This window comes from Lissotriton helveticus, chromosome 2_1, assembly GCF_964261635.1.
Source record: "Lissotriton helveticus chromosome 2_1, aLisHel1.1, whole genome shotgun sequence".
In the NCBI taxonomy this organism is placed as follows: Eukaryota; Metazoa; Chordata; class Amphibia; order Caudata; family Salamandridae; genus Lissotriton; species Lissotriton helveticus.
Window position 1 is genome coordinate 358,124,073 of NC_136059.1, and position 21,399 is coordinate 358,145,471.

The following is a 21,399-nucleotide window of genomic DNA, read 5'->3' on the forward strand; positions in this document are numbered from 1 at the left end:
CCATAGAGTTACAAGAATCATCATTGCAGACTTTTCATGAGGAAATTGCTGATGAGGACATGTTACTAGTTCTTTCAAATTTAGAAAATTCTGAAGAATAAATTTATATTTAGAAATCAAAAATTGTTTGAGACATTATTCATTTTTATTTTTAATTTATGAGGTTGTAGCGAAGTGATTGTAGTATAAAATGAGACTTATAGTATAGAGTGCAACATTTTTATGTTACATGGTAAGTTTACTCATATTTACTTCCCTTCTCCCACTATATTATCTCCAATGTGTATTTGACATCTCTTCTTCATCTCCGGCCTCCTTTCTCTCACTGTGTGTCTCCGATGCATCTTATCGCTGCTATTTTGTGTAATTACAGAAGAGAGTAAAATAAAATAGTTCGGAACGTGAAAAGGGGGCAAAGTAGAGTACCCCTCACCCCCTAGGCCTTTTCAGGCGGTCCCAAAAGGATCAGTTTTTGCTTTCCTGAGAGATTATGGTATGAGTTCCATATACCACAATAATTTGCATTACAACATGCAAGATATCTATCTCCTATTACCAACTTTTGGAGATATTCGCGCTAAGCGCGAATATCTCCAAAAAGTAACACCTGCCCTGAGCAGTTCTTAGCCATGTTATCCAATGGGAGGTGGATAAAATGGCTAAGAGCATTAGCTCGGTAATGCATGAATATCGCTGACTTTTTAGCGATATTCATGCATTGCGGCCGTTTATTATCGCATTTGCGATAAACCTTGATAATAGCAAGGTTTATCTTCGATAATTTCTGACGATGCTTAGCGGTAAAAAATTCGTTGGTAAGCATCGTTAGCGATAAATATCGCTTAACTTTGGTAATATGCACCAACGTCTGTTAACGTTCGATTCGAAGGAAATGAGGAAGTGTTGAAAAACATTGTTTGCGCCATCTTGCCTTTTTTGAAATGCCACACTTTTGTCGTGCACGGCAGCCATTTTAGATGCCTTGACCAGACCCACTCTCTGCACGCTGTCGATTCGTAGCATGGCTCCCCACCCTCGCAAGCATCTTCCCCAGGCACTGGTCACCCCCGCTCTCTGTCTTATGCATGGGCAATAAACCTCCCCCCATCTGCGCTGCTCTTCCCTGAGAATCACACTCTGTGCCCGCCCGACACCTCCCTTTCGCCCTATTCACTACCGCACCCTCTGACACTCCTCTTCCTCTGTGTCCGATTGTCCAGGCTATCAGCTAGCCCTGCAGATGTAGTTTATGGCTCCAGCTGTAAAGAATCACCCCTCTTCAAAGGAGTTATAGTAGATCAAGGCCCACACCCGATGAGATCCGTCACACCACACGTGTTCCTACTATCTGAAAACCATCCTGTATTGTGATTGGGGAGGGGACCGAGCCTGAAGCGGAAGATTCCAGGAATGACTCTTTGTACATCAAAGTTTTTACAATTATGTGTCACATTAAAAATATATAGCACTCCAACAAAGTAGTAGGAATATAAAACTTTAATAACATATAAATATATACAACAAAACAAAAACAGTAAAAACATTTAAACAACGAAGAGACCGTGGCAATTTCTTTTGAATTCCTGATGAGGACATGTTACTAGTTCTTTCAAATTATGAAAATTTAGAAGATGTTGCCTGGGGGTGGGTCGTCAGTAGCAGACTGTTGTGCGAATAGTTCCAAGGCAGCAGAACGCGCTGAAATCTAGATGGCGCGAAAGTGATGTCTAGTAAGTTGCCGCCCAGCAAATAACGGCGTGGGGCGCCGCGGGGTGAGTGAGTCCAGTAGGCACCACAGCTATTCTTACCGGCATTGCAGAATTACTGCTGGGGACAATGCCTGTGCTGTAGCAGGGTCACAGCAGAAACAAAAAGGATTCTGTTGAAGATGTTGTTGGTTTTCAATTTGAAAACAGTTCTGGTGTCAACTGCTATGCTAATGTAGTGGTTAATGTTTTGTTTTCTCTAGAAAATGTAAAAGAGGGGGAGGCAGTCCAAAGTTCCGTTAAAAGGGCAAAGGAAAGGATCGGTGGTTTGAACTATCAGTCAAAAAGGGGAGGGGGTGCAACAATTTTTCCTACCGGGTCACACTGTGCTTTCACCGGAACTGAGATCTGCAGGATTCTAGTAATTCAAAGTGAGGCTGGCGCCAGCATGGGAGCGGCGACGTCCCGCGGATACAGTTTCGTCACTCCACGGGCGATCATGGCAGTCATTCCCCATCGGGGGTCGGAGACTCCCGCGGCTCCTCTAGAATCTTCAAGGTCGTGGAGGACTACGGTGGTGGAGTCAACCAGTGACCGGGCCATTTCTTTATGCTGGGCCTGCTCTTGCCAGGTCGACCGCCATTTTGAGAGTTCGGTAGCTACTGGCGATCGCGGGGTCAAATGAGCGGACAGGCTCCACCCTGCCGGGCGAGACGTTGCAGCATGGCCACAGTGGAAGAACCCTTTTCCGGGCGCCTGGAGCGCTGAGGGTGCAGCTGGGGAGCCTCCACCTGGGGAGGCGGGAGAGGCCTGTTCGCACCGTCTCTCCCTCCCAGTGCACCCCACGGCGTCTCGCTTGAGATTTGTTATGGCCGGACCAGGCGATGAGGACGAGGGGGGGGGGGGTCGGAGGCATGTGCAAGACATCCCCCCCCAGTGTTGTCGCAGCCATTATTCAAGAAAGAAGAAGTGTCCCGTCCGTCTTCGGGCCGGGCTTCCGGTGGATGTCGGCCGGACGCCCCTGGCTCTGGCCCCATGAACGGGTTCCTTGGTTTATCGGCTGCAGCCGGATCCCGTCGGCCTCGGCCCCCCGACCGTTTGTGGCCGGACCGGAAGAGCATGTGGCGGGACTACCTGAAACTGTCAAGGGCCACCGCGGCCGGACTGGGAGAGAGAGGGGAGGGTCGAGGAGACATTCCCCCCCCTGCAACTCTTCAGCGTTGTAAAGGCAATCCCCTGGCCGGGTCCCGCTGGCCTCGGCCTCTCCTCCGGCTACACCCTACGTTAGGATCTCCTGGCCGAGGCGTGGCAGCAGGACCCGCCTTATATGGGCTGCTCCCGGCTGGGCGTAGCCGCAACCCTGCCCCACCTTGGAAGTTTCCAGAGTGGGGGCGGATGTTCTACTGACTTGCATTTTCCCTAGTCTATCGATTTTTTTGGCGTGGCAGGCGGTGGGACAGCGAGGGGTGATTTGGTTTCTCTTACTGTTTTTCTGGTCTCTCACCACTGGCATATTTTAACGTTTTCTTGTTTCTAGGACATTAATAGGTTTTATCATTACGTTATGTTATCATTTCTTTGTTCGTTGTTTAATAAAAGTTCATGTTCATCAGTGGCCTACTGATTTTCGTTTTCCTATTCTTTTCTTTCCAGGTTGTTTCATGCTAAAGTTTCTGTTAACAGGATACAGTGATCACTTCGTTATTATTGCATATGTCCTTTTCACTAGGGGTGCTCTCTGGTCGGGCCAGATGACCTATCTCTAGTAAATGGTCCGGGTGAAACAGGTGCATCAATCAGTGGGGAGTAGATAGGCATGACAGATTACAACGGGGGAGAAAGGTCCGCATTACGTACCCTTTCAGTACTTGCAAAGATTTTCCTACGTTTATTTGCAAACAGGGAATACCTCCAAAAAGAACTAATTCCCAAACAGTCAATGTTCGGACAATCAATCAATCAATGAGGAATGAAATAGGTACGACGTGTTAAAGGCTTGCGTTACCTACCCTTCACTATCTGCAAAGGGAGAGAGAATATTCCTATTCTTCCTCGTTTGCAGGCAGAGAAGATCCTTAAGAGAACCAACTTCGAACAATTCAATGCTCGATTCAAACAATCAACAAGGGGTACTGTGAACACAAATGAACGCCGCTTATGTACATACACATTGCTATTTTCAACAGGTTGTTCCTAATGTTTCTATTTTAGCGAGGTCAAAAAGAGATCCCATTAGTGGCCTACTGATTTTGCTCGATTCCTTTTGTTTTTTTACACGATTTTTCGCTATCTGCAAAGACTAAACAGAGTATTGCGACTCTGTGCTTGTTTGTAAATAGAGAATGAACCAAAGAGAACAATCAATCAAATGGAGAGAGAAGCAGGCACGACGGATTACAACGGGGGCAAAGGCCTGCGTTAACTACCCTTCACTATCTGCAAAGAGAGAGTACTCCTAATAGAAATGAGGGGTGGGGGGCAGCATTCAAAGCAGATCAGTGTGCATAAACACGAAAATGTTTTTATTTACCACGTACTTGACATTCGACAGCTTATGATATTTGCTATTAAAAAACCATTGAAATTCACTGAAAAAACCATAGGTTATAGACCATATATAGTTAGGAATTAGCATTTACAAAACCTTGAAAATTCACTGAAAAAACCATAGGTTATAGACCATATATAGTTAGGAATTAGCATTTACAAAACCTTGAAAATTCACTGAAAAAACCATAGGTTATAGACCATATATCGTTAGGAATTAGCATTTAAAAAACCTTATTTTACTCACACAAAACCATTGAAATTCCATATATAGTTAGTTGCACTAACTATTATCGCGCACCCGCAATCCACTGCTGATGATGTCACATATTACATCATTCATGACATGGTCAGTGACATCACTGATGACATCACTGATGACATCACTGATGACATCACTGATGACAACATCCAGTGACTGTATGTTTCTGTAAAGTTAAAATGTGTCTTACATATTGAAGAATGAGTGGAAGTATAAGTGTCTGGACAAAGGATTTAGTAGGTGCATGACTGAATGTATGAGTGAGTGATTAAATGTGTCTCACTGAGTGCATGGGTTAGTGACTAAAGTGTCTTAATTTGTGCATCATTATGTCTGTTGTTCTGTAAACTGCTGCATGTGTTGATCAGTAGCTATATGATTAACTATATGGGTTACTGATTGATTGTCCAAGTATTTGTATGGGAGACTGAGTGTGTGTGTGGCTGGCTGGGAGGTGTGTGACTCTGTGCAGATCAATGTGTACTTGTATCAATGATTGTATAACAAGGTAAGTATGTGTTAGTATATGTTTGAAAATGTAAGGTGCTCTATGTTTAACTGTATAGACAAGAAAATGGAAGTGTCATTGATTCTTTACAGGACTGACTAGGTGTGTGAGTAACTCCATGGATAAGTGGCAGACTGTGAGTGTCTGTATAGGTGTATGAGTGCATATGATAGTGTTGTAAAGATGAGTGATTGTATGTATGAATGATTGTATGGGTGAATGAGTGAAGGTGTGTGTAGACGTAGGAATCAGTGAGTGCGTATGTAGTAACTAGTATTGGTGTGTCAATGGTTTCAAAAATTATATTCTGTATTTAACACTGGGTGAAACAGAGGTTATATTAAAATGTGAGGAGATGCATTGTATTGTCACATGAATGATATCATCAGTGATGTGGTCATTGATGTCAAATGAGATGTCATCAGTGATGTCATTTGAGATGTCATCAGTGATGTCATCAGTGATGTCACTGACCATGTCATAAATGATGTAATATGTGACATCATCAGCAGTGGATTGCGGGTGCGCGATATATAGTTAGTGCAACTAACTATATATGGAATTTCAATGGTTTTGTGTGAGTAAAATAAGGTTTTTTAAATGCTAATTCCTAACGATATACGGTCTATAACCTATGGTTTTTTCAGTGAATTTTCAAGGTTTTGTAAATGCTAATTCCTAACTATATATGGTCTATAACCTATGGTTTTTTCAGTGAATTTTCAAGGTTTTGTAAATGCTAATTCCTAACTATATATGGTCTATAACCTATGGTTTTTTCAGTGAATATATATATATATATATATATATATATATATATATATATATATACTGCACCTCAAGCGAACAGATGCTGCAGGACTGGCTGATACTGGCTGATTCCATACAGAATCCAGGCAGTAATGCTTGGAGAATGTATGCGTGTTGGACTTTGTTGCCGCTCTACAAATGTCTGGAATACCAGAGCAAAAAGGGCTGTAGAGGCCGCCATCTTTCTTGTGAAGTGTGCAGACACCTTTGCGATAGAGGCTTTACGGCTTTGTTATGGCAGAAAACAATTTCAGAAGAGATCCAACGTATAATGCCGATCCTTGAAAGGGCCTGCGCTTTTCTCGGAGAAGTAAAAGATACAAAGAGCAGATCAGATTTCCTGAAAGTCTGTCATATGGAAGATGAATTTGATGCACCTCTTTACGTCTAAAGAAAGCAACACTCTTTCAGCAGGGGTTGAAGGTTTTCCAAAGTACGTTGTTAGCACTATTTGCTCATGCAAGTGAAAAGAAGTTGGAACCTTTGGTATAAAGTGAGGGTTTGTTCTCAACATTACATTGTCCTGCTTGAACTGAAGAAAGGGCTCAGCCACAGTGAAAGCCTGAATCTCACTAATTCTTCTAGATGATGTGAGGGCGAATAGAAGGGCACGACACATATTTTAAGTCAACTTTGTGGATCGTCTCAAAGCGCGATTTCATCAATTGGGCTAGGACTGTGTTTATCTCCCAATGAGCTGCTGGGCGCTTTAAGGTTGGAAATGCTCTGAAGAGGCCCTTCATAAACTCTTTAACAATTCTCGTCGACCACAACGAGAGTTCCCTACGGTTTTCTTCAAAACCTGGAAATTGCAGCCAGGTGTACCTTGATTGATGAATGAGCCAACTTTGACATTGCCAAATGAAGTAGGTAAGGCAATACTTGCTCTGAGGTCGAGAGTAAAGGATGTATGTCTTTTTCTACACACCTTTGTCAAAATCTCTTCCATTTTGCAGCGTATGCCCTATTAGTGGACGAAGTTCTAGCCTGCTGAAGGATGGACTTGCAATCTGGAGCGATGTCTAGATCTGTGAATTCATAGTTGTGAGGTTCCAAGCTGATAAACTCAGAGATTTTATTTGACGATGAACAATCTGGCCGTTGTCCATGGACAGTAAGTTTGGCAATGGTTGAAAAAGAATGTGCAGTGATATTGAGCATAGGAGCAGCTCTGGGAACCAAAACTGCCTCTGCCATGCCGGAGCTATAAGAATGAGATCACATAGTTCTTTTTTCATCTTGCTCAGCACCCTTTGGATGAGGGGAAACGGCTGGAAAGCTTAGACGAACATCCCCCTCCATGGCACTTGCAGAGCGTTTCCCCAAGAGTTGGCCTGAGGAAACCTGCTGGCAATCCTTTAACACTTCCTGTTGCTTGCTGTCGTGAAGAAATCCAACTTTGAAGTGCCCCATAGTTTGAACACTCGCCACAGCTGCTTCCAATCTAACTCCCATTCGTGACACTGGGAATTGGTTCTGCTTACAGCCTGGTGTCCAGAATCGCTCCGGTAAAATAAGTTTCTGAATTGGAACCGGCCATGACTTCTCTATATTGTGCTGCAAGCCTAGAGACTTGAACAGCCGCTGACAAGCCGGTGCAGATTTTCTTGCAGAGTGGAAAGAAGGCCCTTTCACCAAACAATCCTCAGAAATGCCGCTACCGGAGCCATGCATTTTCTGAAAATTCTGGGGGCTGAGAGAAGGCCCAAGGGCAGAAACTTGAAGTGGCAGTGATCCCCAGCCACCTCGAACCTCAGGAATTGGCGATGCTTTGTGTGACTGGGAATGTGGAAGTAGGCGTCCAAGAGATCTAGGGACGCTAAGAAATCTCCTTTGTTCACCAATAAGAGAATCTCTTGCAGGGATAACATTCTGAATGATTTTTTCTAGATGTATTTGTTCAGCTGCCTGAGGTCCATGACCGGTCTCCATTTCCCACATTTTTTCTTTAAGAGAAAGAAATTGGAATAGAAGCCCTTTCCCCGTTGACAGAAAGGAATTCTTTCTATTGCCCCCTTCTTCAGAAAGGTCGAGGTTTCTTTCTTTAACAAAAGAAGATGATGATGTAGTCTTCTTGAGGATGGATTTTGAGGAGAATTGTGGACAAATTCTAGGGTGTGGCCGTGATAGTTGGTGTCCAGAACCCATTTGTCCTTTGTAATGGCCTGCCATTGGCCCAAAAAAGGAGAAAGATGATGAGACTGCAGGGGTTGAAGTCGAGGTGAGGTGGCTGGCAGATGAAAAACGTCACTGCCGTCTAGAGGAATCTTGCTTTTTTCCTCGGGTTGCAGGATTGAGTCTAGCTGATTGCTGACTGTATGACACATTTGAAGCACGAAAGTGCTGCTGTTGTTGTTGTCCTCCATATTGTGATCAATAACTTTGCTGGGAATACGGTTGAAACCTGTATGACTGATAGGACAATCTCTTTTGGAACTGTCCTCTTCCTCCACTAAAGGACTGAAAGCGCCTCTATTGCAGGGTGCCTAATGAGTGCGCCGCCTCAGTATCCTTTTTCATACCTTGTAGCTCCTCGTCCACGTGTTTCCAAAACAGGTTCTCCCCGTCGAAGGGCATGTCTAAAACCTTTGATTGGACTTCAGGGCGGAAGGATGCCGCTCTAAGACAGCCCTGTCTACAGAGGACAGAGACACCCGCCATTTGTCTGAAAGCAATCGAAGACAAATCCATGGCTGCATCAATTACTTCTGAAGAAGCTCTAGCGCCTTCTTGTAGGAGGGCTTTTTCTTCCTTCTTTTTCTCTTCGGGAGATGTTCAAGAAGAAATTCGAGATCTGACCATAACTGATGGTCATATCGTCCTAAAATCGCTAAGACGTTAGAGGCCTTGATGGAAGGGGCGGCCATAGCAGCAAAGCGCCTGCCAATGCAGTCAAGCCGCTTGCCTTCTCTTTCCGGAGGCACCAAGCAAGGGGAATGTGGATTCCTGGAGCGCCTTTGCACAGCTTGCATTATAACCGAACCCGGCCGAGGATGACCAATCAAGCACGCTGGAGCAGAATCAGGTGCCTTGTACTTCTTTTCCATCGTCGACAACACAGCTGGAACTGATGCCGGATTCCTCATAATCTTCAAACCTTCGTTCCATATATAATCCACAATAGGTATGGATCGAACCGCTTTCTTATGTGGGTCCTTAAAATCATAAAGGAAGCATTCTGTTTGCACCACGGGCAAAGGCAAATCGAATCTTCTAGAGGCCCTTTTCATTAATTCGTGGAAGCCCCCAATATCCCACGGGGGAGAACTTGCTGGGGGAGGAGAATGTGACGGAGAAGATGGAGCGACAAAGTCATCCCATTCCTGGCCAACTAAGTCTGGATCCTGACTGATCTCACCCTCCTCAGGCTGATCATCAGTTTCACTCTCAATATAATTGTCTTGAATAGTAATAAACCGAGGAGCCTGTCTCAGGCAGCGGAGTAACTACTGGCAGAAGTGGAATAACTTGATTGCCCGGGCCCTCAGGCGTCAGCGGAAATCGCCTATAATAATCATTGAGCATCTGCCTAAGGTCGATGACAAGCACCAACATGGAATCAGTTTGTACCTCCTGACGCTCCTAATAGGCTTCATAGGGATAGTGTTCTTGGAAAGAGTTGTATCGTTGGGCCCTTGAACGATCCGTGAAAGAGAAGTCCCCTTCCATATACTCTGACGTATCTTGCATATGCGTCTCCTTTTCTTTGTCAGTGTCCTGGCATTAGACGCTGAACTGAGAAGGGCTGTAAGCTGGGCTGAACAAACTTTCATCTCCTGATTCCTTTGTATCAAGAAGGTGAGTAGGAGGCAAAGGTGATATCTTGGATCGAGATGTCAAACCTGGAGACTTGTGGATAAACTGGAGGCTTTTAATGTCCTGCTTTTGATCCGTAGACGACGGAAGTTGTCTGAAAGTGATCGTCATCGTTATCAGCAGTCTAGAGGGGGATTTAAAAAGCGTCGTCGACGGAGTAACAGTCGACGACCATAGATGACGACGTCGACGGTGCCCCCATTGACGGGGCCGTGGACGTAATCGTCGACATAGTGGCCATCGTTGACATGTGCCGGCGACAAGGAAATCATCGTCACCGTATTCGTCGACGAGGCCGTCTCCACCGCCGTCGTTGACGCGGTCGTTGTCATAGACATCGATGGGGACTTGGCTGAAGTTCTCAGCGACGGGTCCGTCGGTGGAGCTTTTTTTGACGACGAAGCCTGTTTTAGAGGTGTGACAGGCAGAGAAGTAGCAGAAGACTTCTTCAGGCCAGAGTCTTTTTGCTTAAGGGCTGCTTTTTTGGCAGAGGATGATTTTTCTGCCTTCAATCTCTTAGGATCAGTCTTTAATAAGGTAGAGCCCTCCTGTTTACGTTTCAGCAGAGGATCCAGAATCCGACGTAGATTATTTCCTCTGGAGCCATAATAAAATTTGCTATCCTTTAGAGTTTTGGCTGAAAAAGGTCTGCAGTATTTATAGTACTTGGCTGTATGTTTGGGATAAAGGAAATAAAGACAATCCTTGTGGGGGTCCTTCAGAGAAAAGTCTTGCCTTCCCACAAGATCTGCAAGGTCTAAAAAGACTTTTGTTAGCTCCCTTTGACCTTTTTGAAGCAAATAAAGTAGAAAAACAGTACCTTGAGGTGAATTCTAGCAGGGTAAAAAGTTCACTCACTGACAAACTGAGCAAAGCTCAGAGAGACTCCCTTACACACAACGTGTGGTTAGAAATCTGAGGTTAGATGGCTCTGCTGGGGAGTTGAGGTATAGGACTCATCTCTCATTGGTCAAAGTTTGGACCTACATAAAGATGCTGACAAATGTTAAAGTTTTTCCTTTCCCTTTGGTGGTTTATAATGTACTTTTATAGTACTACTTTTCTAACTACTGCGAGACTCCCACCATGATGACGGGGAAGATAAAAGCATGTCAATCTATGAAAGATTCAATACTGGTGAAAGGTAAATACTGAGATGGCATCCTGTCTTTTCTCTTCCTGTATGCAGCTAAACATCACCCACTAACTCGTGACGTGGGGGAAGTGCAGTCATGGAAGAAAGACTCCCTGTCGCGGCAGGAAGGCATCTGGTGCTCCGCGGTTAGTCTATGCAGGATGCTTATGGGAATTGTAGTGGAACTACATAGAAACTATGTGCACCTATAATATAATGCCTTGGATACAAAAACAGCGTCTCGACTCGAAAACAGGTAGTCTTAAACATCAAGTCAAGAAATACTGACAACTTAGGGAAACTAAAAAAACAACAACTGCTCCTCCAGTTACAAAATGTTTTGAAATAGGAATTTATTACCAGAAAGTGTAGTTAAATAATGTAATCTGTCAATGGCAGCTGCAGAGTGAGAAATGCATACTGAATGCCAAACAGAAATTTGTCAGACCGTCAGTGGTACTCCTATATAGGAGTATATGAAGAGTGTATTTTCAAAAAATACTAGTTGGGACAGGTCGTATATACTGACACAGGATAAAGTGCCCAAATGTAAGGAGCGAGTGAAGTTAGCTTATTCATGAACGAGCTAAACTAAACCAAGAAATGTCATCATTTAGGCCAGTACTGTCACTGTGTAGTCGAAAAACCCAACGCTGCTCCTTTCTGAACAAATATTATGACATATTCGCAATTGGTCGGGAGATGATTGGTTTATCTAAAACTGTCCATTTAAATTCATTTGCATCATGCCCCATCTAGGGCCGGGACACTCCGTGGAGTAGCCGTGCGCTTAATAAATACACGCTAACATAACATAACATAACATCTCTTGAGTGGCCGTTATTAACCTGTGGCTCAGTCGGCTCAGGACTAACTTGGGGATCTGGCAACAGACTCAATCACTCCACACACTTGGAGAGCCAGCAGGCGAAGTCAGCCTTCCTTAGGCCCACGTACGCAAGCGGCCGACTCTTCACAGGGCTTAGTCACCCTCCACTACAATGGTCAGCCAGCGCCCTCTGATTGTGACTGGTGGCTCCTCACCAGAACAGTGAACCTCTGGGCCAAGCACACTTCAGCTCAGTGCTTATTTGCCCTCCCTTGTAGTCTTGGCGCGCTACCCTGCTCTTGTAGCTAAGATGTGAGGGCTTCTCCTCCAGCACCCTAAATCAGGGTGGGGCCCTGATATTACTTCAAGGTAGGCCGATTTGGTACTCTCATTTGCCACTGCAGACCACTGTGCTGCAGCCGTTTGTTTTGGTTTAGTGGGAGATTCCTTCTCAGGTGTTATGCGTTTCTTGCCAGGGGGACCCTGCCTTTCCGAATGTACCACTTCAGTTCTTTGGCCTCCCTTGTCACCCGCATCCGGTGCGAAGGAGTGGAGCGCACTCTGTAGACTCTCCGGAGCCGCTGTCCCGCCTTGCACCGCTCTGACCTGTATCGTGGGTCTCAGCCCCAGGGGTTCTCTCTAGGTAGCCACACGCCGGCCTCTCCACCACTCGGGACGTGCTTGCTTTCTGGCCACGGCCCTTTGCTCGTCTCCGCAGCCACCAGGTCCAGTCTCCCCAATCTGTGGCTGCCATCTTACGTCGAGGAAGCAGGCTCTGTTCAACTCAGAACTCGCACTGCTCTGACCTGTGTCCTGGGACTCAGCTCCGGCGGTCCTCTGCCATGGGGCCACGGGGCCACGTACCGACCCCATTACTGATCGGGGCTCGCCTACTGCCCAGCCACGGCTCTCAGCTTGAGTTCATCAATGCCAGGAGCTGCCCTCTTAGACCGCGGTCGGCATCTTGCGCCCCAAGTACAGCACCAAGTCGGGAGATGAAACTGTAGTTTCAGCGCCGTACAGGCTGCAAATTTTCTTCCACCAGTCCAGCATGGACCCTGGACATTCCGCAGCCCAGAAAATGGTATGGGGTTGCACTTAATGCTCAGAATTATTGTTGGGAGAATACAGCGGACGGAGCTCCGGAGTCCGCTCCCTCTCACATCGGCGCCTAGCCAAGCCTTGGGGATGCTAGCATGAATATCAAGGTTGCATCTGTGACCAGTTTATTTCAAACACTGGGGAACGATCAATATCTGACAACTTAGGATTAAATTCAGCTATTTTTCACACAGCGGGTGAGAGAGGAGAGAATGCTTCTTAGTGATGCATCCTGAGATATTAGGATCTTTTTCACATATATCAATGCACAACCATATTTACTTTGAGTTTTTTACAATAATATCATTAAAAAAATTGCTTTTAAAAAAAGAGAGAAGGCAGTATGTAATAAATGAGCCTCTTACAGAAGAGGATGGAGAGTTGATTGTTAATATATGAAAGATTCCAATGTCGGAGACCTGGAGTTATAAATAAGTAATTTCTTCTCCAACAATAGATCTTTCATATACTCACATGCTTTAATTAAAATAATAAGCATACATAATAATAAATAAACGGTTTACAAGAAAATAGGAAACATGCTCACCTTTACTGGAACAGGTTTCTGAGGACTGCCTGCCCGCTGCTATATTGGCTTCTGCGGCCATGTCACAGCAGTAATACTTCGGAAACATATAACGATCTCCTAATCAACACTGCACAGAGACAACCCACAACAGAGGCTCAATCCTGGATGCCATATCACGCAAGCAGATATTGTCTCTATTGACCTCACCTTGCCTGTAGACTGGTCTGATCACCATATCATTCGATTCTACATCAACCAAACAATCCAATGCCAGCCTGTTGAGCAAGACATCCCCCCCTCTGGGCGAGAAATCTAAGTCAGGTTCCCCTTGGAGACCTGGAGGAAAGGGTAAGCTCCCTCCTCCCTATCCACACTGGTGAGCTCTCAACAACGGAACTCACCGTGCACTACAATACCACTATGACTTCCATTATGGACCAAGTAGCCCCTCTGAAACAAAAAAAAGGCAGAAACATACCATCTAGATCATGGTTCAACACAGACATAAACTCCGAAAGAAGAGAACTAAGAGCGGCAGAAAGACTCTGGCAGAACTACCCCTCCACTATCCTTCGAGACAGACTCAAGTCAGTACGCGGGAAATACAACAAACATATAAAGAGCGAAACAAATTCCTTCTTTTCTAATGCCCCAAGCAATGCAAAAAACAGACCTAAAGAACTCTTTAATCTCATCAGGCAACAAACTTCCAAGCCCCCTCGACCCCTACTAAGGCCTCCAAAGACCTCTGTAATAACTTTGCCAATTTCTTAAATGACAAAGTCACCAAGATAGAACTCTCCTTGAACGTGCACCACAATCCCCCCGGCAGTAAACCACCCCCGGGGATAGAAGATATCACACCCAAGCTCCCCCCTAACCTATGGAATTCTTCCAACCCCATCTCCGAAGCAGAGGTCATCAAAATGATCTCCAGCACCAAACCCTCAACACATGTTCTGGATACCATTCCTGCACAACTGGCCCAAAAACTCAATCTCTCTCTAGCTCCACACTGGACCAGGATTATAAATAGATCCCTGACGACTGGAGTCATGCCTGATTGTCTCAAAACTGGCCAAGTCACACCTTTACTGAAAAAAACGGGCTCTGACATTAAAGATCTGAATAACTACAGACCTGTCTCCAACCTCCCTCCCCTAGAGAAAATCCTGGAAAGATGTGTTCTTCTCCAACTTACTCAACACCTGGACAACACCAACCTTCTAGACTCCTACCAATCGGGTTTCAGAAAAGGCTGCAGCACAGAGACAGCGATCCTAAATATAATTGATGATATGCCCATATCTCTTGATATGGGCCAATGCTGCTTATTTATACTCCTGGACCTATCGGCAGCCTTCGACACGGTCGACCACAAACTACTCATCAAGGCACAGCAAGAAAGGGTTGGAAAAGATGAGGTGGTCTTACAGTGGTTCACCTCTTTCCTACATACCCGCACCCAAAGAATACAAATCAAAAACTTCATGTCGGACCTACTTCCCATTAGCAGGGGTGCCCCCAAGGATTTGTACTCTCACCGTAACTCTTCAACATCTATATGGAACCCCTCACCACCATGCAAAAAAAAAACACATTCCCTTCCACCTACATGCAGAGGATACCCAGATCTATCTGGAAACCTCATCCAGGGAAGACATTCAGAGACTGAACGGAGACTGAACGGAACTCTAAAAGAAGTCCAACACTGGTTATCACGCAAAACATCTAAAACTAAACCAAGACTGAAGTCCTCCTCATCTCCAACAAGGAGAAAACCCCCCAAATCATAGAATGGCTCAAAGCTATTGATGCTCTCAAGTACAACCCCACCCTAGTTGATGATGCAAAATCGCTGGGAATCACTCTGGACCCTAAATTAGACATGAGCAAACATATCAAGAATAACGCAAGGAGCCCCTTCATCAACTACTTAACAAAATAAAACCCTTCATCCCCCGAATGACCTCAAACAAGCCACTCAATCCCTGGTGCTGGCCAGACGGGAATATGGGAATGCAACCCTCACAGGATCAGCAACGTTGCACCTAGCTCTGCTCAGAACAACTTTGAACGCAGCAGCCAGTATGGTCACCGGAGTTAAAAAAAATATGAACACATCTCACCGGCACTCAGAGAACTCAAATGGCTCTCGATTGAAATGTGTGCCAACTTCAGAACTGCCTGCTTCACCCACAAAGCGCTGCACACAGGAAAACCTGCATACCTGGCCTCCAAACTCCAGAAGGCTGGGCAGACAAGAAGCCTAAGGAGTACCAACACCTTACTCCTTATCTCTCTGAAAACCCACAAACAAAAAAAGGCATCCTGTTCCTTTGCAGGAAATGCACCCAAAATCTGGAACTCCATACCAGTCCATATCAGGACTAACCCATCCTACTAAAATTTCAAAAGGCAGCTAAAAGACCTCCTCCTCAAGCGATCTCTCCCAAATGCATAGGTACAGCCTAATCGCAGGAGCCTTCCCGCAACAGCACACAGAGACTTTGACATTATGACCTCTACCTCACTCTCCACAGGATCCAATCCCATATAAGTCACTGTAATTTTGCGGCGACAACACGTGAACCGACTTGAGACAATGTATAGACTATTATAATTATTTATCTCACGAATGTCACTGTGATCTTTATGACGAGACTATGCAATGGGTCTGAGGCACTGTACGTATTGCTGTATTAATGTATCATACATATGTAAAGATCTCCAATTTTTTCCGGTCTGTCTGGCGCTATATAAAACACCTAAATAAATAAAAAATAAATATGCCTGATCCTCCAGGTAACTGCCCAGCAAATGTCTTGCAAGTACACACCAGGTCTGCAGTTGTTGTCCTGCTCCTAGTGTAATGCAACCTCACTCTTACCTAGATTGGAATGTTTGGTTTTGCTGTGGTAAAAGATAATGAAGGTTGAGAGACAGTGTGGACAGGGGATGACTTCTACCTGTTTGTCCAAAACACAATTTGTTGTGGACTGTGTGTTCTTTGCCTTGTCTATGTACAAAAGGAGGCATCCATGTGAGTCTAGTGAATTAAGTGATCTTTCTGCTGAAGCAGATGGCTTTTGGAAAGAAAGATCGTGGAATGACTGGTTCATTTATGTGACAGTGTCAGTAGGAACCTTGATGATGAACTTAGAGTTGATTTTTAGAATGACTCTGTCCCTTGTGAATAGAAGAAAAGGTTTTTTGATTGTAAAAGTTTACATTTACCCTACTCTTCTTGCTGATCTTAATACAAGTAGAAGCGTTGTTTTCCATGATACGAACAGTATCAGAGAGGTTGCATTAACTGACCACTGATGGTATTGAACTCCCAAGGAAATGGATGTTCTAGTACAGGTGGAAATGCTCTGAAGAATCGCATCATAAATTGTTTTATAATTTGTTGAGAGAACAGAGTGGATGATGCAATTGCTGCACGACTAAATGATGATATTTCCGCTAGATGGACTCTTATTGAGGAATATTTAAGTCCACGTTTAGATAGAATATTTATGGGTGTATCTGATGAGGTTGTATCTGAAGTGGAGGAAGCCCTCTGGCTTTGCACCAAACAAAAAAATGCTTGCACTTGGCATTGTTAGTTTTTGTAGTTGCTGGAGAGTGTGTCTAAACTAGGATGCATAAGCAGACTTGTGACAGTTCCATGTGGCCAGGTACCCAGCTGTCAGGTTTAGAAAATTGGGGTTGTGGGGCAGTGCTTATCCATGGTGTCTGGAGAGGAGCTAGGAGTGTGATTTCAGATGGATGTGCTGACAGATAGAGTTCACTAGACCAGTATTGGCATGACCACACCGGAGCAATGAGGATCAGAGTGCAATGTTCTATTGTAACCTTTTTCTGCCCCCTAGGGATCAGGGGAAATGTAGAAAAAGGTATATTCAAAGATTTTTAACCATCTGATCAAAAGGGCCTTGCCAGTGGTTACTGGTTGAGAAAATCTGCTTCCAAAAACACTACCATCCCTGGTTGCTGGAGTCGAGAAGAGATCAATTATGGGCTGATCCCATTACTGGAATATGTATTTGGAATATGTATTTAATTTGGTCATCAGTGCAGTTCCCACTCATGGCATGGTTGAGCCTCTTCTGAGAGGGGTTGTAATGTGCTCCATGCTGTTTGGCTATGAGGAACATAGATGTAATATTGTCCTTTCTGATTAGAACTGCCTGCCTCAGGAGGAACACTTGCAGGTCTAGTGTTAGGGCTCGGAGCTCTAACGAACAAGTTACTTACCTTCGGTAATGCTTTTTCTGGTAGATACAGTATTTGCCTGTGGATTCCTCACCTTGTGAATATCCCCCTTGCGTCAGCAACGTTCGGAAAATTCTTCGTAGCACGCCGGCGTGGACGACGTCATAGGAACGCAGCATCGCGCGCGACTCTGTCTGACGTCACCGACCTCCTTATAAGGCCTACGTCGGCGTGATGACATCAGTTCCGCCCTTTTTTCCGTGCCTTCGAGGCACACGGACGGACCAATGATAGCAAATATACATATATACAGTGTACATAGTACATACAAATCAGAACAGCACACATAGTGCGTAACAAAGATATCAAAAACCCAATATATATACAAATAAACCCAGGTATAGCAGAGTGGACAAACGGGGAGGCGGGTGGGTCAGTGAGGAATCCACAGGCAGATACTGTATCTACCAGAAAAAGCGTTACCGAAGGTAAGTAACTTGTTCTTCTGATAGATACATCCGCCTTGTGGATTCCTCACCTTGTGAATAGAGTCCCACAGCAGTCCCCACTCCCGGAGGAGGGTGCCCACTCTACTATACCAGGAAACCTTGGAGGACAGAACGCGCGAAGTGGCCGTCCCTCCTCGCCTCGGTATCCAAGCAGTAATGCTTCACGAACGTGTGGAGGGAGGCCCAAGTCGCGGCTCTGCAAATGTCCTCAACAGGTACATCTCTAGACAATGCAGAAGTAGCAGACCTTGCCCTGGTAGAATGAGCTCTTATACCCTCAGGAGGGTCCTTACCCGCCAGGGAGAAGCAAATCTTGATGCACAGGATTATCCACCTGGAAAGTGTGCGCTTGTGCACCGCTCTGCCCTTCCGACAGCCAGCAAAACCAACAAACAGTTGGTCGTCCATCCGGAAGTCTTTAGTTCTGTCCAGATAATAAGACACCGCCCTCTTAGGGTCCAGACGGTGCAGTCTCTCTTCCTCCTTAGAAGGGTGAGGGGGAGGAAAGAAGGTAGGAAGGGTAATGGATTGCCCTAGATGGAAGGGAGTTACCACCTTAGGCAGAAAAGCAGCCCTGGTCCTGAGAACCATTCTTTCAGCATAAATGGTCAGGAATGGGGGCTTAGAACTAAGAGCCTGAAGCTCACTCACCCTCCTTGCCGAGGTGATCGCAACTAAGAAGACCGTCTTGAAAGACAAAAGCCTCATGGGACACTTGTGTAAGGGTTCAAGGGAGAACCCATCAAGAAAGTTAAGACAAGATTTAAATCCCATTGAGGCACGATAAAAGGAGTAGGAGGGAACTTATTTGTGAGGCCCTTCAGAAACCTCAAAACCACTGGAGATTTAAAAAGAGACGGCTGGTCCGGCAAGCAGAGCAATGCCGATAACGCGAAAGGTAACCTTTGACTGTGGCAACAGCAAATCCTTGCTGCGCCAAAGAGAGAGCAAACTGCAAAATATCAGACAGATGAGCCCTCAAAGGGTCAACAGCCTTCTCCCTACACCAAACAACAAATTTAGACCATCTATACGAATAGATGGACTTGGTGGAGTCACGCCTGGCGAAAGAATGACATCCACCACATCGTGAGGGAGAGAAAAAGAGTTCAGGTTGCCCAGTTCAATCTCCAGGCATGAAGGTGTAATGTCTGGAGGTGGGGTGTAGAACCTGCCCCTCCATCTGAGAGAGGAGATCAGCCCTGAGAGGGAGACGGAGCGGCGGGTGAGAGGAGAGGTGGAGTAGGTCCGTGTACCACAGCCTTCTTGGCCAATCTGGGGCGACCAATATGACTTGGGCCCGGTCCTGGCGAATCTTCCTCAGAACCCGAGGAATCAAGGGTATGGGAGGAAACACGTAAAGGAGTTGACTTCCCCAACTCAACTGAAACGCGCCCCCCAGTGCTCCTTGCATCGGATACTGGAGACTGCAGAATGACAGGCTGTGAGCATTCTCGCGAGTGGCGAACAGGTCCACCCGAGGAGTCCCCCACATCTGAAAGATGTGGTGAACAACCTCCGGATGGAGCCTCCACTCGAGGTCGGCAGAGAACTGCCGACTGAGAACGTCTGCACATACGTTCAGAACTCCGGCCAGATGATTTGCCATCAGACAAATCTGATGGTCCTGAACCCAGGACCAGAGACGCAGAGCCTCTCTGCAGAGACACTGCGACCCTACTCCTCCCTGCTTGTTGATATACCACATCGTGGTCATGTTGTCCGTCAGGACTTGAACCGACTGACCGCGAAGGGAAGGGAGGAAGGCCTAGAGCGCCAGACGTATCGCCCGCAATTCCAGAAGGTTGATGTGAAGCAACCTTTCCTCTGGAGACCAAAGACCCTTGACCTCCAGATCCCCCAGATGAGCACCCCACCCGAGAGTGGATGCATCCGTTATCACTGTGGCAACCGATGGAGGCAGTTGGAAAGGCTTTCCTTGAGACAGATTGCCTTCCACGCCCCACCAAGACAGATCCGCTGCAGTTTCTTTTTTTTTGTTTTAAATTTTTTTATTTTGGCAAGCATGTCATACCAAGAAAAACAACATATCAAAAACAAATTTGAGTGATTTCAGGGAGAAATCCAGTATACAAAATCTGCAAAATAAAACATCGTATTCTTACACATGATAACGCATCAGCCTGACAAAAGTACTAAAATATAGAAAAATATATACAATATATAAGAAATCAATAGTAAACATAAAGCATTCACTGTTCAAAGTACAAAGACCCTAACCATTCATCTTATTTCCTATAAAAGTTATACAAAATTAGTCCATATCCTTTCCATTCTTTCTGCTGCCTTTTGGCTACTATACTTAGCAAGAGCCTTTTCCATAAAGTATATTTCATGGATTAAGGTTAACCATTCTGTCCTACCTGGTGGGTTCGGTGAGATCCATGCTCTAGCAACCACCAATCTAGCACAAGATAGTGCTATGTTTATCCAGCCTGTATAGTTGTTACTTCTCGTATTTAAAGCAAGTAAGACCATAGGTGCAGTAAGTGGGAAGTAAATTAGTTGTTTTTGAATTAGAAAATTGTCTACGTCTTGCCAGAATGAAGCCAACATAGGGCACGAATAGATCATATGAATGAGATCTGCTGCTACCAGATCGCATTTAGGGCATTTAATACGATCACTATTTTGTGACCATTTGGACATTTTCTGCGGGGTATAATAAAGTTGGCTGACCGTCCTATATAATTGAAGCTTTAAGCTCGAAGAGTGGACTATTTTATTGATATTAACCAAAGCGCTAGATATGTTCTGTGGTGTCACATTTGTTCCCAATTCTGTAGTCCATTTTTGTGCCAATCTCGGACAATCATCCCCACTATGTTGGCTTAGGAGTTTGTATCCAGAGCTAATTAAAGATTTCTTTTTTGTACTATACAAGAAGTCCCACAAATCCGAGCTAGTAATTTTATTTAGCTTCATTTTTCGTATTAAGTAGTCCCTGACTTGTATATATTTGTATAGCATTACCCCTGGCAACTTATAAAGCAGTTGTAAGGTTGAAAACTGCAGAAAACCATCAGAGCCATAAAGGTCTCCCAGTATCTTGATCCCATAAATGGCCCAATCTCTACCAACTGTATCATTAAAAATGCCTGGTAATCCTGGGTTGTCCCATAGTGGTAAATCTGTATGAAAAAAAGAAGTATCACAAAGTTTCATGATCTCATTATAGATCGCTACCGAGTCTCTTGCTATCTTAAATTTAACCCTTTTAAAAAAATTAGGATCTTGTACTCTTGCTAGAAATTGAGATGAATTAGTGCCTAACATGAATTGATAAAAAAAGAAATGGGTTTCATTTTTATTTAGTAAACTCCTAAGCCGTCCTAAAAAGGATGCATAAAAGTAAGACTTAAAGTCCGGAAATTCCAATCCGCCTTTCTTCTGAGCATTGAACTC

The 21,399-nt window shown here is 44.9% G+C and overlaps 1 protein-coding gene across 4 annotated transcripts in view; it reads right to left on the minus strand.

Annotated features, from left to right (window-relative positions):
- Positions 1-21,399, minus strand: part of CPLANE1 (ciliogenesis and planar polarity effector complex subunit 1) — a 2,766,109-nt gene that overhangs the window by 1,157,017 nt on the left and 1,587,693 nt on the right. The gene's annotated exons all lie outside the window — the stretch shown is intronic.